The following is a 12,959-nucleotide window of genomic DNA, read 5'->3' as shown; positions in this document are numbered from 1 at the left end:
TTACTCTGACGTCAGATTGTGTGAGAACGCACATTTGTTCTCTTTCCTGTTTTGTTTTCACCTGGTAAATAAATGGGATTCGTATGTGAATTTCAGTTGCCAATCTAATCACCAGTGGCTAGCACACTCGTTTCCACCAGCGGCTACGTTAGCCGGCTTGCTTCGATTAGCAACACCCCCGCCAAACACTGCACATTTCAACGTGCAGCTCTGAAACTGCTCCCCAGCATTAGCTCATAACACCACCCTGCATTGTAGTCAGTAGGCTGGTTGTCAGGGTGGAGACTGGTCACCATGACGTCACGATAACTCACCTACCTGACGGATGGGAGCGCCACACCTAACGCTAGAACCACAGCTGCTCGGTCTGCTTCAGTTAGCCCCCTATTTAGCTCAATACGAAACAAACGGTTACAACTTAAATAACCACAAATCATGAACGAAACATAAATTAGCATAAAATATCCTGCGTGTGATTAAGACAGCCTGGTTTTACCTTGTGAAACATGTACCGTCCGTCCTCGCCACGTCAATTAAAATGGCGCCGGTGGGAAATGGGAGAAGTTCTTTAACGTCTCCCAGAACCGTTACGTGGGGGCGGGGCTTTGATCCATCCCAGTCAGGGTTGAGCTGAACACCAATGGAGAACGCGCTCCATTCTAACAACGGAGACGAGTCACAGGCACCACTGGCAGCGCCACTTTATAGCAACACCAACACTCTGTTCAACACTGCCCCTACAATTTCAACACTCATGTATTTGCTGTGTGGAAAATGGCATGATAAAACCTATCTGGAAAAGAACCACAGGCCAAAGAACTATTAAGAACTTGCAGAATAGTGGGGTTAACAGTTGAAAATCCCTCCGTGAGCAGTTTGGTGGGAATGTTGTCTAAGATACAGGAGGAGGAGTTCATACCAGAGACTGTACTCTCTAACACTGACACTGTAATTGGTTGAAACTGGGGGAAAGAGGCAGAATTCACATGAGGAATGGAAAGAATGCAAGGGCCAGGCTGGATTTGGGACCTGATATGTTACGGGTTGTGCAGGAGGACACAGACGACCACACAGGAGGCGGGGGACTCTTAGTAACGTTTCATGAAAATTAACAAAGGGAAAACATAACAGGGGAGAGGGAAATGCAGGATGTGTATGGTGCTCAGGTAGTTTTGTTTGTGGGGGGTTTGAATACGCTGTGTGTAGTGACAGGCGGTAATGTGTCTAGCTATGTGTTAGTGTAAATTATCCTAAGTGTGTGTAAAATGTGAATGGGGCTTGGATGTTGTGCAAGTGTATCAGCCAAAGTTCCAAGTCCGAGGGCAAAGGGGAATCGTGGAGTAGTCCGAGTTCAAAGTCTAAGTGGTAGCCCGAGGAGGGAGGGAGGTTGGCAGGCGAGCCGGCTCTACGCAACAGGTCAGAGGGAAGATCTGGCGATGAGTTTGAAAGAAGGCCAGGTTCTTGTAAGGGTAGAAGTGATTGCAGATGGGGAACAGCTGAGGGAACGAGTGACCGGGGAAAAACAGAGCCATGCTGCCAGTCTGCCAGCAGATGGCAGCAGTGGTGCCGAAGGACGCGCAGTGCCCGTTGGGAGGTGCTGGGGACCTCAGGGTCTAAGTCCGGTGATGGGGAACGTGACCGCGCCCCGGCTCTGGTGGTGAGGAGTGGACACTCAGGCAAAGCCGAGTGCCGTGGAGGTCCAGAGGAAACGGAAGAGGTAGGTTGCGGGGGTTCAGAGGGTGAAACCGTAACACAAGCAGTGGATAGAAGCAGCCAAAGCAGAAACATGATACTGAGCATTAAAGATGGGTAATGTCTCAAGTTACTGTAAATAGCATGGGGTGTTGTGTCTTTTTGTTGCTGTACACTCAGACAGTAGTGGGGAGGAATATGTCCCACATGACACTAAGACAACTTTTTGAGGAAGTAAGATGTCAGTCAGTAATGTTAGCAAAGGGGACTTAACACATAGTATTTACTGTGAAGGAAACACCTGCTGTCAACATTAATTTGGGTGAATATGAATATTTGCTGGAGAAGAGAAGTACACTAGAAAATAGCAGAAAATAACTGTCGATAACACCATGGGCTAAAAGGGACCAAAGTAAAATAAGTGCTGGTACTATTGCATGAAGGCAAGAACAAAAAAGATGACTAAAAAGAGTCTCGTTGATCAGCAAAACCTGATTTTATCATTTATGTAACAATAGTAAGTACACATGAGTTATGTATTTGTGTGGAGCATTTTACTAGCTGGTATATACAGTACAAAACACCTTGTAGTTCCTCTGCTTTGCTGCTCAGGACATCCACCTGTCAGTTATTTGAGTGAAGCAGGTGTTTTATTGTGCAAGACGGACACATCAAAACAGCCCAAATGTACTCCACATACAAAGTAATCCTTCACATTCACTTTCTCAAGCTGGAATTAAAATGATCCAGCAATCCAGTCTTTCACTGAAATCTAAGACTGACACAAAGAACATGTCCACTTCTGTATTTGTGTCAGGTCACCAAGTTGTTATTCAAATCTATCTTGAGAAAGAAATGTAAGGTTTTGCTGTGTGTGTTCAGGGAATATTATTAGAAAACAAGCAATCAAGCTCTATTCATATTTACATAAGACTAGTGACTATTCCTGGAACACTTTAGTATGTAGGTGTCCTATTCTATGCAAAGTATACTTCCTTGTTAGTCCACTATAAGAAGTTCATACCAGGCTCTTAGTTGGACCAGAAGAAGAGCAGCTCCCAGCAGTTCAACTTCAACACAAATCATGTTGTCTGTAGCTCTGCTGCTGCTGCTGGCAGCTGGATCCTGTGAGTCTCTTTGAGGGAGAAACATTCAGGACCACAAAGCTTCTTCTGTTTATCCTTTCTGCACTGAGGCACAAAGTTGAGTTTTCAACTTTTTTCTCTCTCTTCTACAGGTGTGAACAGTGAGCAGTTGAATCAACCAGCGTCTCTGACTGTCCAGCCAGGACAACCACTGACCATCATCTGTCAGGTCTCTTATTCTGTTAGTAGCTATTACACAGCCTGGATCAGACAGCCTGCAGGAAAAGGACTGGAGTGGATTGGAATGACAGATACTGGCAGCACACACTACAAAGAGTCACTAAAAAAAAACGTTCAGTATCTCTTTAGAAGCTTCCAGGAACACAGTGACACTAACAGGACAGAATATGCAGCCTGAAGACTCAGCTGTGTATTATTGTGCCCGAGACACACAGTAACACAAACCACTGGTAGACCTGTACAAAAACCCTCTCTGTCCCTGAACAGTTAAGAGATGATCCACCAGATGACACAACCTCAACTCACTAAAAACTTCAACCACTGTTTCCTGACGAAACACAAAAACACCCTTTGAATAAATGTAAAAGGAAAAAGTGGAGGGAAAATAGCATTCTATTGAGAGTATCTAAATAAATCTATTTATGAAGAAATATCTATATATTTACTAACTTAATCTAGATTCACATCTCATTCTTGTCCAAATAAATTGTTGCCATATTGGAACTATAAGAAACTTTATATTTTGCTCTACATTATGTATTTATGTTGTTTGGAAATTATAAAATAAACAGCAAAGTAAAAGTAGTGATAGACAATGTCCAACTAGAAAGAGTATATGAAAATAAATGTCTAGGTGTGATACTAGACCACAAGATCTGCTGGAAGCCTCACATAACATGTGTGAGCAAAGCTGGCAAGGAGCATTGCAGTCATGAGAAAAGCAAGACATATTCTGGATCATAAGTCATTGTACACTCTGTATTGTTCATTTATTTTACCATACCTGATCTACTGTGTGGAGGTATGGGGTAACACCTACAACACCAAACTACAACCATTATGTACACTACAAAAAAGAGCCATAAGGATAGTTAATAATGTAGGATATCATGAACACACCAACAAGCTATTTTTAAAGTCAAGTGCCTTGAAGTTCAGGGATTTAGTAGAATTTAACACAACACAAATAATGTTCAAAGCAAGAAACAATCTACTACCGAGCAATATACAACAAATATTCTCAGATAGAGAAGGGGAATATTATTTCATTTCATCTCATCATCAACCGCTTCTCCGGGGTCGGGTCGCAGTCACAGCAAGCTAAGTAGGGCACTCCAGACATCCCTTTCCCCAGCAACGTCCTCCAGCTCCTCCTGGGGGATACCAAGACGTTTCCAGGCCAGATTGGACATGTAGTCCCTCCAGTGAGTTCTCGGTCTACCCTGAGGTCTCTTCCCAGGTGGCGCACCCAGAAAACCGTCAAAGGAAGGCGCTCAAGAGGCATCCTAATCAGATGCCTGAACCACCTCAACTGGCTCCTTTCAACGCGAAGGAGCAGCGGCTCTACTACACCAAGCTGCCTCCGGATGTCCGAGCTCCTCACCCTATCTCTAAGGCTGAGCCAAAACACCATACGGAGGAAACTCATTTCAGCCACTTGTATCCGTGATCTCCCCTTTTCGGTCACTACCCAAAACTCATGACCATAGGTGAGGGTTGTAATGAAGATTGACTGGTAAATTGAGAGCTTTGCCTTCCGGCTCATCTTCCTCTTCACCACAACAGTCCGGTACAACGTCCGAATTACTGCTGATGCTGCACCAATTCGCCTGTCAATCTCCCGCTCCATCCTACCCTCATTTGTGAATAAAACCCCGAAATACTTGAACTCTTTTACTAGAAGCAACGAATCATCCCCAACCCCTACAGAACAATCCACCATTTTCAAGTAGAGAACCATGGCCTCAAACTTGAAGGTGCTGACTCTTATCCTGACCATTTCCCACTCAGCTACAAACTATCCCAGTGCGCACTAGAGGTTGTGCTCTGATAAAACCAACAAAACCACATCATCTGCGAAGAGCAGAGATGCAATTCTGAGGTTCCTAAAATTGACACACTCCTCACCTTGACTGCACATTGAGATCCTTTCCACAAATATCTCAAACAGAATCGGAGACAAGGGACTACACAGCTCTCACTTTGGTTATACAAAGACCGGATGGCTTGTAGCAACTGCCCCGGTACCCCATACTCCTGCAATACCCCTAACAGAGTGCCATGGGGTACATGGTTGTAGGCCTTCTCCAAGTCCACAAAACACATGTAGACTGGCTGCTCAAACTCCCATGCCTCCCTGAGCACTTCCAAAAGGGTAAAGAATTGGTATGTTGTTCCAGGGCCAGGATGGAGTCCACATTGTTCCTCCTGGATCCGAGGTTCGACAATCGGTTCGAGGCTCCTTTCCAGCACCCTAGAGTACACTTTCCCGGGGAAGCGGAGCAATGTGATACCCCGATAATTGGAGCACACCCTCCGGAATATAATTTCAGAGGGAAATTAATCTTTAAGAAATTATGTGTTCGTACAACTTTGAAGAGCATGGGGATTTCAATCTGTGGGGTAAAATTGTGGAACAGTGTCACCATGAAACTCAAAGAAAGTACAAACATTACACAGTTCAAGAAGAAGTACAAAGGTCTCATTATAAAGAGATATAGGGATGATGAAGAGTTGTGTTAATGTAGAGGACTGGGAAATATTGGGTTATAACAACAGACACCCTTCTATTTAATTTTTTACTTTCCTTTCTCAATTTATGTTTATTTACATACCAGATTCATTTTCACTATTCACTGATTTGACCTGCGCATGGAGTCTAGTTTAGGTGCTATTACGCAGGTAGTCCTGTAGATGACAGCCTAAGCGCACAAATGAAAGGTCTCTGGTCTCTGTGTAGCTGTAGTTTAAGTTGTATTAACAGAATGTTGAGTGTTTTGGAGGCATTACTTTGATTGTTAGATTGCTGGTTGGCATACTGCTGTGCAGCTGGCTGGGCTCCGTTTTCTCAGTGGCCGGCGTGGGGTGGCATGTGGCCAGCGGAGGTGCAGCATGCATCACCTGAATTTTGGTGGTGTTTAGCTCAGTAGGAGACACATACTATGTTTATGTGTGTGATTAACTTCTAATGCGTTTGTGTGTTCAGTTAAGTAACTGTCATGATAAAGGAGAGACCAATGGCTACTAATGTTTTGCACGATGTGTTGGTTTATTTTCAATGTATTTGGGTTTGATGGTTTAGGATTGTGTTTGCTGATTGGTGGACCTTTCTCATGGATACTTGCCTGTAGTGTTTGACTTTACCTGTTTAACACTAGAACGACCGAGATTTCACTCCTACCTAAAACCACCATGGGCGGTCAAAATGACGGCCGGTTTTTAAAATTTATATTCTGTCAAGATAAATACCCAACTGAGATATTAATGCGTTAGATACGTATGTTAGTATGTCTGTTAGGATATTTACTGGATATCAATGTTTTTTTTTAACGAAGAACGGATCTCTCTCTCTCGCTCTCTCTCTGTACATATATGTATATCCGCTTACTGTCCACAATAGTGAAAGCATTATATCCACCAAACATGGAGCATAAACCCCTCTTAGAATACATACAAGCAGTGGACAGAAGCAGCCAAAGCAGAAACATGGTACTGAGCATTAAAGATGGGTAATGTCTCAAATTAATGTAAATAGCATGGGGTGTTGTGTCTTTTTGTTGCTGTACACTCAGACAGTAGTGGGGAGGAATATGTCCCACATGACACTAAGACAACTTTTTGAGGAAGTAAGATGTCAGTCAGTAACGTTAGCAAAGGGGACTTAACACATAGTATTTACTGTGAAGGAAACACCTGCTGTCAACATTAATTTGGCTGAATATGAATATTTGCTGGAGAAGAGAAGTACACTAGAAAATAAAGAGTCTTGTTGATCAGCAAAACCTGATCTTATCATTTATGTAACAATACTAAGTACACATGAGTTATGTATTTGTGTGGAGCATTTTACTAGCTGGTATATACAGTACAAAACACCTTGTAGTTCCTCTGCTTTGCTGCTCAGGACATCCACCTGTCAGTTATTTGAGTGAAGCAGGCGTTTTATTGTGCAAGACGGACACATCAAAACAGCCCAAATGTACTCCACATACAAAGTAATCCTTCACATTCACTTTCTCAAGCTGGAATTAAAATGATCCAGCAATCCAGTCTTTCACTGAAATCTAAGACTGGCACAAAGAACATGTCCACTTCTGTATTTGTGTCAGGTCACCAAGTTGTTATTCAAATCTATCTTGAGAAAGAAATGTAAGGTTTTGCTGTGTGTGTTCAGGGAAGATTATTAGAAAACAAGCAATCAAGCTCTATTCATATTTACATAAGACTAGTGACTATTCCTGGAACACTTTAGTATGTAGGTGTCCTATTCTATGCAAAGTATACTTCCTTGTTAGTCCACTATAAGAAGTTCATACCAGGCTCTTAGTTGGACCAGAAGAAGAGCAGCTCCCAGCAGTTCAACTTCAACACAAATCATGTTGTCTGTAGCTCTGCTGCTGCTGCTGCTGGCAGCTGGATCCTGTGAGTCTCTTTGAGGGGGAAACATTCAGGATCACAAAGCTTCTTCTGTTTATCCTTTCTGCACTGAGGCACAAAGTTGAGTTTTCAACTTTTTTCTCTCTCTTCTACAGGTGTGAACAGTCAGCAGTTGAATCAACCAGCGTCTCTGACTGTCCAGCCAGGACAACCACTGACCATCATCTGTCAGGTCTCTTATTCTGTTAGTAGCTACGGGACAGCCTGGATCAGACAGCCGGCAGGAAAAGGACTGGAGTGGATTGGATGGAAAAGTACTTCATACACATACTACAAAGAGTCACTAAAAAACAAGTTCAGTATCTCTGTAGAAGCTTCCAGTAAGACAGCGACTCTAACAGGACAGAATATGCAGCCTGAACACTCAGCTGTGTATTATTGTGCCAGAGACACACAGTAACACAAACCACTGGTAGACCTGTACAAAAACCCTCTCTGTCCCTGAACAGTTAAGAGATGATCCACCAGATGACACAACCTCAACTCACTAAAAACTTCAACCACTGTTTCCTGATGAAACACAAAAACACCCTTTGAATAAACGTAAAAGTAAAAAAGTGGAAGGAAAATAGCATTCTATTGAGAGCATCTAAATAAACCTATTTATGAAGAAATATCTATATATCTTCTAATCTTATCCAGATTCATATCTCATTCTTCTCCAAATAAATGGTTGCCATTTTGGGAATATAAGAAACTTTATATTTTGCTCTACATTATGTATTCATGTTGTTTGGAAATTATAAAATAAACAGCAAAGTAAAAGTAGTGATAGACAATGTCCAGCTAGATAGAGTATATGAAAATAAATGTCTAGGTGTGATACTAGACCACAAGATCTGCTGGAAACCTCACATAACATGTGTGAGCAAAGCTGGCAAGGAGCATTGCAGTCATGAGAAAAGCAAGACACATTCTGGATCATAAGTCATTGTACACTCTGTATTGTTCATTTATTTTACCATACCTGATCTACTGTGTGGAGGTATGGGGTAACACCTTCAACACCAAACTACAACCATTATGTACACTACAAAAAGAGCCATAAGGATAGTTAATAATGTAGGATATCATGAACACACCAACAAGCTATTTTTGAAGTCAAGTGCCTTGAAGTTCAGGGATTTAGTAGAATTTAACACAACACAAATAATGTTCAAAGCAAGAAACAATCTACTACTGAGTAATATACAACAAATATTCTCAGATAGAGAAGGGGAATATTATTTCATTTTATCTCATCATCAACCGCTTCTCCGGGGTCGGGTCGCGATGGCAGCAAGCTAAGTAGGGCACTCCAGACGTCCATCTCCCCAGCAACGTCCTCCAGCTCCTCCAGGGGGATACCAAGATGTTCTCAGGCCAGATTGGACATGTAGTCCCTCTAGCGAGTTCTCGGTCTACCCTGAGGTCTCTTCCCAGGTGGCGCGCCCGGAAAACCTTCAAAGTAAGGCGCTCAAGAGGCATCCTAACCAGATGCCCGAACCACCTCAACTGGCTCCTTTCAACGCGAAGGAGCAGCGGCTCTACTACACCAAGCTGCCTCCGGATGTCTGAGCTCCTCACCCTATCTCTAAGGCTGAGCCAAGACACCGTACAGAGGAAACTCATTTCAGCCACTTGTATCCGTGATCTTACCTTTTCGGTCACTACCCAAAACTCATGACCATAGGTGAGGGTTGGAACAAAGATTGACTGGTAAATTGAGAGCTTTGCTTTCCGGCTCATCTTCCTCTTCACCACAACGGTCCGGTACAACGTACGAATTACTGCTGATGCTGCACCAATCCGCCTGTCAATCTCTCGCTCCATCCTACCCTCATTTGTGACTAAGACCCCAAAATACTTGAACTCTTTTACTAGAAGCAACGAATCATCCCCAACCCCTACAGAGCAATCCACCATTTTCAAGTAGAGAACCATGGCCTCAAACTTGAAGGTGCTGACTCTCATCCTGACCATTTCACACTCAGCTGCAAACTATCCCAGTGCGCACTAGAGGTCGTGTTCTGATGAAGCCAACAAAACCACATCATCTGCGAAGAGCAGAGATGCAGTTCTGAGGTTCCTAAAATTGACACACTCCTCACCTTGACTGCACCTTGAGATCCTTTCCACAAATATCTCTAACAGAATCGGAGAGACAAGGGACAATACAGCTATCAATTTGGTTATACAAAGACCAGATGGCTTGTAGCAACTGTGCCGGTACCCCATACTCCCGCAGTACCCCTAACAGAGTGCCCTGGGGTACATGGTCGTAGGCCTTCTCCAAGTCCACAAAACACAAGTAGACTGGCTGCTCAAACTCCCATGCCTCCCTGAGCACTTCCAAAAGGGTAAAGAATTGGTATGTTGTTCCAGGGCAGGATGGAGTCCGCATTGTTCCTCCTGGATCCGAGGTTCGACAATCGGTTCGAGGCTCCTTTCCAGCACCCTAGAGTACACTTTCCCAGGGAAGCTGAGCAATGTGATGCCCTGTTAATTGGAGCACACCCTCTGGAATATAATTTGAGAGGGAAATTAATCTTTAAGAAATGATGTGTGCGTAAAACTTTGAAGAGCATGGGGATTTCAATCTGTGGGGTAAAATTGTGGAACAGTGTCACCGTGAAACTCAAAGAAAGTACAAACATTACACAGTTCAAGAAGTACAAAGGTGTGATTATCAAGAGATATAGGGATGATGAAGAGCTGTGTTAATGTAGAGGACTGGGAAATATTGGGTTATAAAAACAAACCCCCTTCAATTTCGTTTTTTATTTTCCTTTCTTAATTTATGTTTATTTACTTACCAGATTCATTTTCACTATTCACTGATTAGACCCGAACATTGAGTCTAGTTAAGTGCTATTACGCAGGTAGTCCTGTAGATGGGAGCCTAAGCGAACAAACGAAAAGGTCTCTGGACTCTATGTAGCTGTAGTTTAAGTTGTAGAAATAGAATGTTGAGTGTTTTGGAAGCATTATTTTGATTTTTAGATTGCTGGTTGGCATACTGCTGTGCAGCTATATATATAAGTAAACAACTGGTGAAGTTTCATGGTGATATCTATTAGTTAAAATGTTTACCCTATTCACATGTAGTGTCTCACCTTATATCAAAGAAAACTTGAAATATTGGTATACATACATAATCTTGCACGATAGCTTGCACTATAGGCTATGTTCAAATATTTTCACATGAACTTTTAGCAGAAAAAACTTTTACTACAAATGGGATATTCTTTGAAAAAGATAGCTGCAAAATTTAATACCTTGTAAAATGGCGATTAATACATTTTAAGGGCCTTAATTTTCACCAAGTTGATTTACTACCTTTTAATACTTCTTAAAACCCCGCAGAAACCCTGAAATTGTACCCGTAGTGATAGATAGTTGTTTCTCTTCCTAATGACAAATGTATGTATTGTAAGTTGGTTTGGATAAAATAAAAGTATCTGCTAATACCTTAAATGTAATGAGAGGGGTGTTTCTGTTTTTTACCTGAGTCCTCAATGAACAGCTTGAAAGAGACTGCAGCATGTCTCACTAGTTCATCAAAAATATCAGTAGCCACATCAGCTCCTGAGGAGTCTTTCAGATCCACATTGGTTCCATTTGACAAGTTGAATTTAGCTGGAACTGAGAGCAAAACACTTACTGTAATTTCCCTCACTATTAACTGCAGTTTATACATTGACTTTGTAAAATTTGAAAGAAGGTGGTCAGAATAATAAAAACATGCATATGTGATACAATTCAGCAGCACAACAAACTGACCCCTTCTAAAATGACCAGAGTTGAATCCACAGCTGTCTAAATTAGTTTAAACAAATACTGAATATTATAACCTTCAGGAAGCAAAGCTGCAAGGCCATCTATACCATTATTTATTGTTTTAGACCATTGCTTTCAACTGTGACAATCAGTATTCCTGATAAACGAGCAACTGAATATACCAGTGTTGACATTAACAGTTTTTATTTTAGAAAATTACATATTTTTTGGCAACAGTTGGGAAATTAGCTACAGTACTCATACTCAAATTGCAACAGATGTGATGTGAAAATCAGTGCGCTGCCCCTTCACTTACTTACCTTCTTGAATGAATTGGGTCCTCCTTCATTGGTATTCGTACCCATTTCAGGATTCCCTTGTGCTCCACTTGAACAGGCATTTCTTTGAAATAAAGCACAAATCTCAGGCCTTGACTACACATACAGATATTTTTCTAAACTGATATTTTCCAACTCTGTTTAAAAAAACAAACACAAAACCGTTTAGAGTAAAGACCCTTTCACATACAAATCCCATGTATTTCTCAGGGTCTGTTAATATGAACTGCTGAATTAATCCACAGCCTGTCTGACGGATAACAGATTGTTAGAAATTATCTGGCTATGCTATTTCAGGGCAAGCAGCAAAGCTGCACAGGCAACCTAAAGGTCTTTCTGTCACAAATTAAATTGAAGAGGATGTAAGGCCAGGAAAAGCTTAATTTCTCAAAATCAGCTCCCCAATTGCCCCATTGATGTGTCATTATTACTCTCAGAATTGTTACATATGTATGCGTAGCCATTTATCATCATCAACAAGTGATTGTGAGAAATTAAACTTTGCTTGAGGCTATGCAGCAAACTTGTTTCCTGGGTTGCTATGGTGCCTCGTTGCTTTGCTAGCGAACTAGCTAGCTAACGAAACGTTCAAATAATCTTACACTAAATGGCAGAGTTTAATTTGCACAAAACCACAGCTGAATATGTAGCTGCCCTTATATCCTCGGGCTCTGGTTTAATTAAGCAGCTCTTGTTAAAGCACCCTAGTAGCAACTGACAACTTTTAAGACGTTTCCATAAACTGGAGATAGCTAGTCTAGTTCACAGCATGGTTACCCGACATGAGGCCTATCATATGTCCCGCGGGCGATATTATGAACCCTACATAGCCCTCGCCAAAATCCCGTACCCTGTCCCAAATCTCGCGAACGGACGCCGGATTTCCGCTGCGTTGCTAAGGAAACAATCAACTATCAACTCGGTGCGAAGCAAAGCTAACGTTAGCTACCTTCAATTTTGGTCGCCAAAGTTAGTAAATTTCTCCCCCTAGTGGCAAAATAATAATTAAAATGGCAGTCTTATGTGCTCTCCTCTGTTCATGATCCTCATTGCTCATTGAAACTTGAGTAGTTTCGATGTCTGATACTTCATTACTTTTACCCAAGTAGCCTATAGCTTTTCAGCAGGCCTTCTTTATACAACACTGTGCACTATACACTATAGGCCTAGGCTAATAGTAGAAAATGTAAACTTTCTGGTAAATGAAGTGAAAGACATGACTAGGATGTTTGTCTTATGATTTAAGTGTTTGCCCTGAAAACGAAATTAAGCAGGAAGTCTAGATTATTTTTGGTTTTGATTAAAAATAATCAAAATATTAAGTTACATAACTTATGAATCGTCTAAAAAGTGAACCATGGGGTTGAAATTATGATTGTGAGGGAAAGAATAGCCTTAAGTTGACTAA

General features: G+C 41.8%; 1 pseudogene; it reads left to right on the top strand.

The window, feature by feature from the left end:
- Positions 1–12,959, top strand: part of LOC130113065 (myosin-9-like) — a 138,279-nt pseudogene that overhangs the window by 34,481 nt on the left and 90,839 nt on the right.

The sequence above is a fragment of the Lampris incognitus genome, chromosome 5 (assembly GCF_029633865.1).
Source record: "Lampris incognitus isolate fLamInc1 chromosome 5, fLamInc1.hap2, whole genome shotgun sequence".
Lineage (NCBI taxonomy): Eukaryota > Metazoa > Chordata > Actinopteri > Lampriformes > Lampridae > Lampris > Lampris incognitus.
This window is presented reverse-complemented; position numbering and strand designations above follow the sequence as displayed.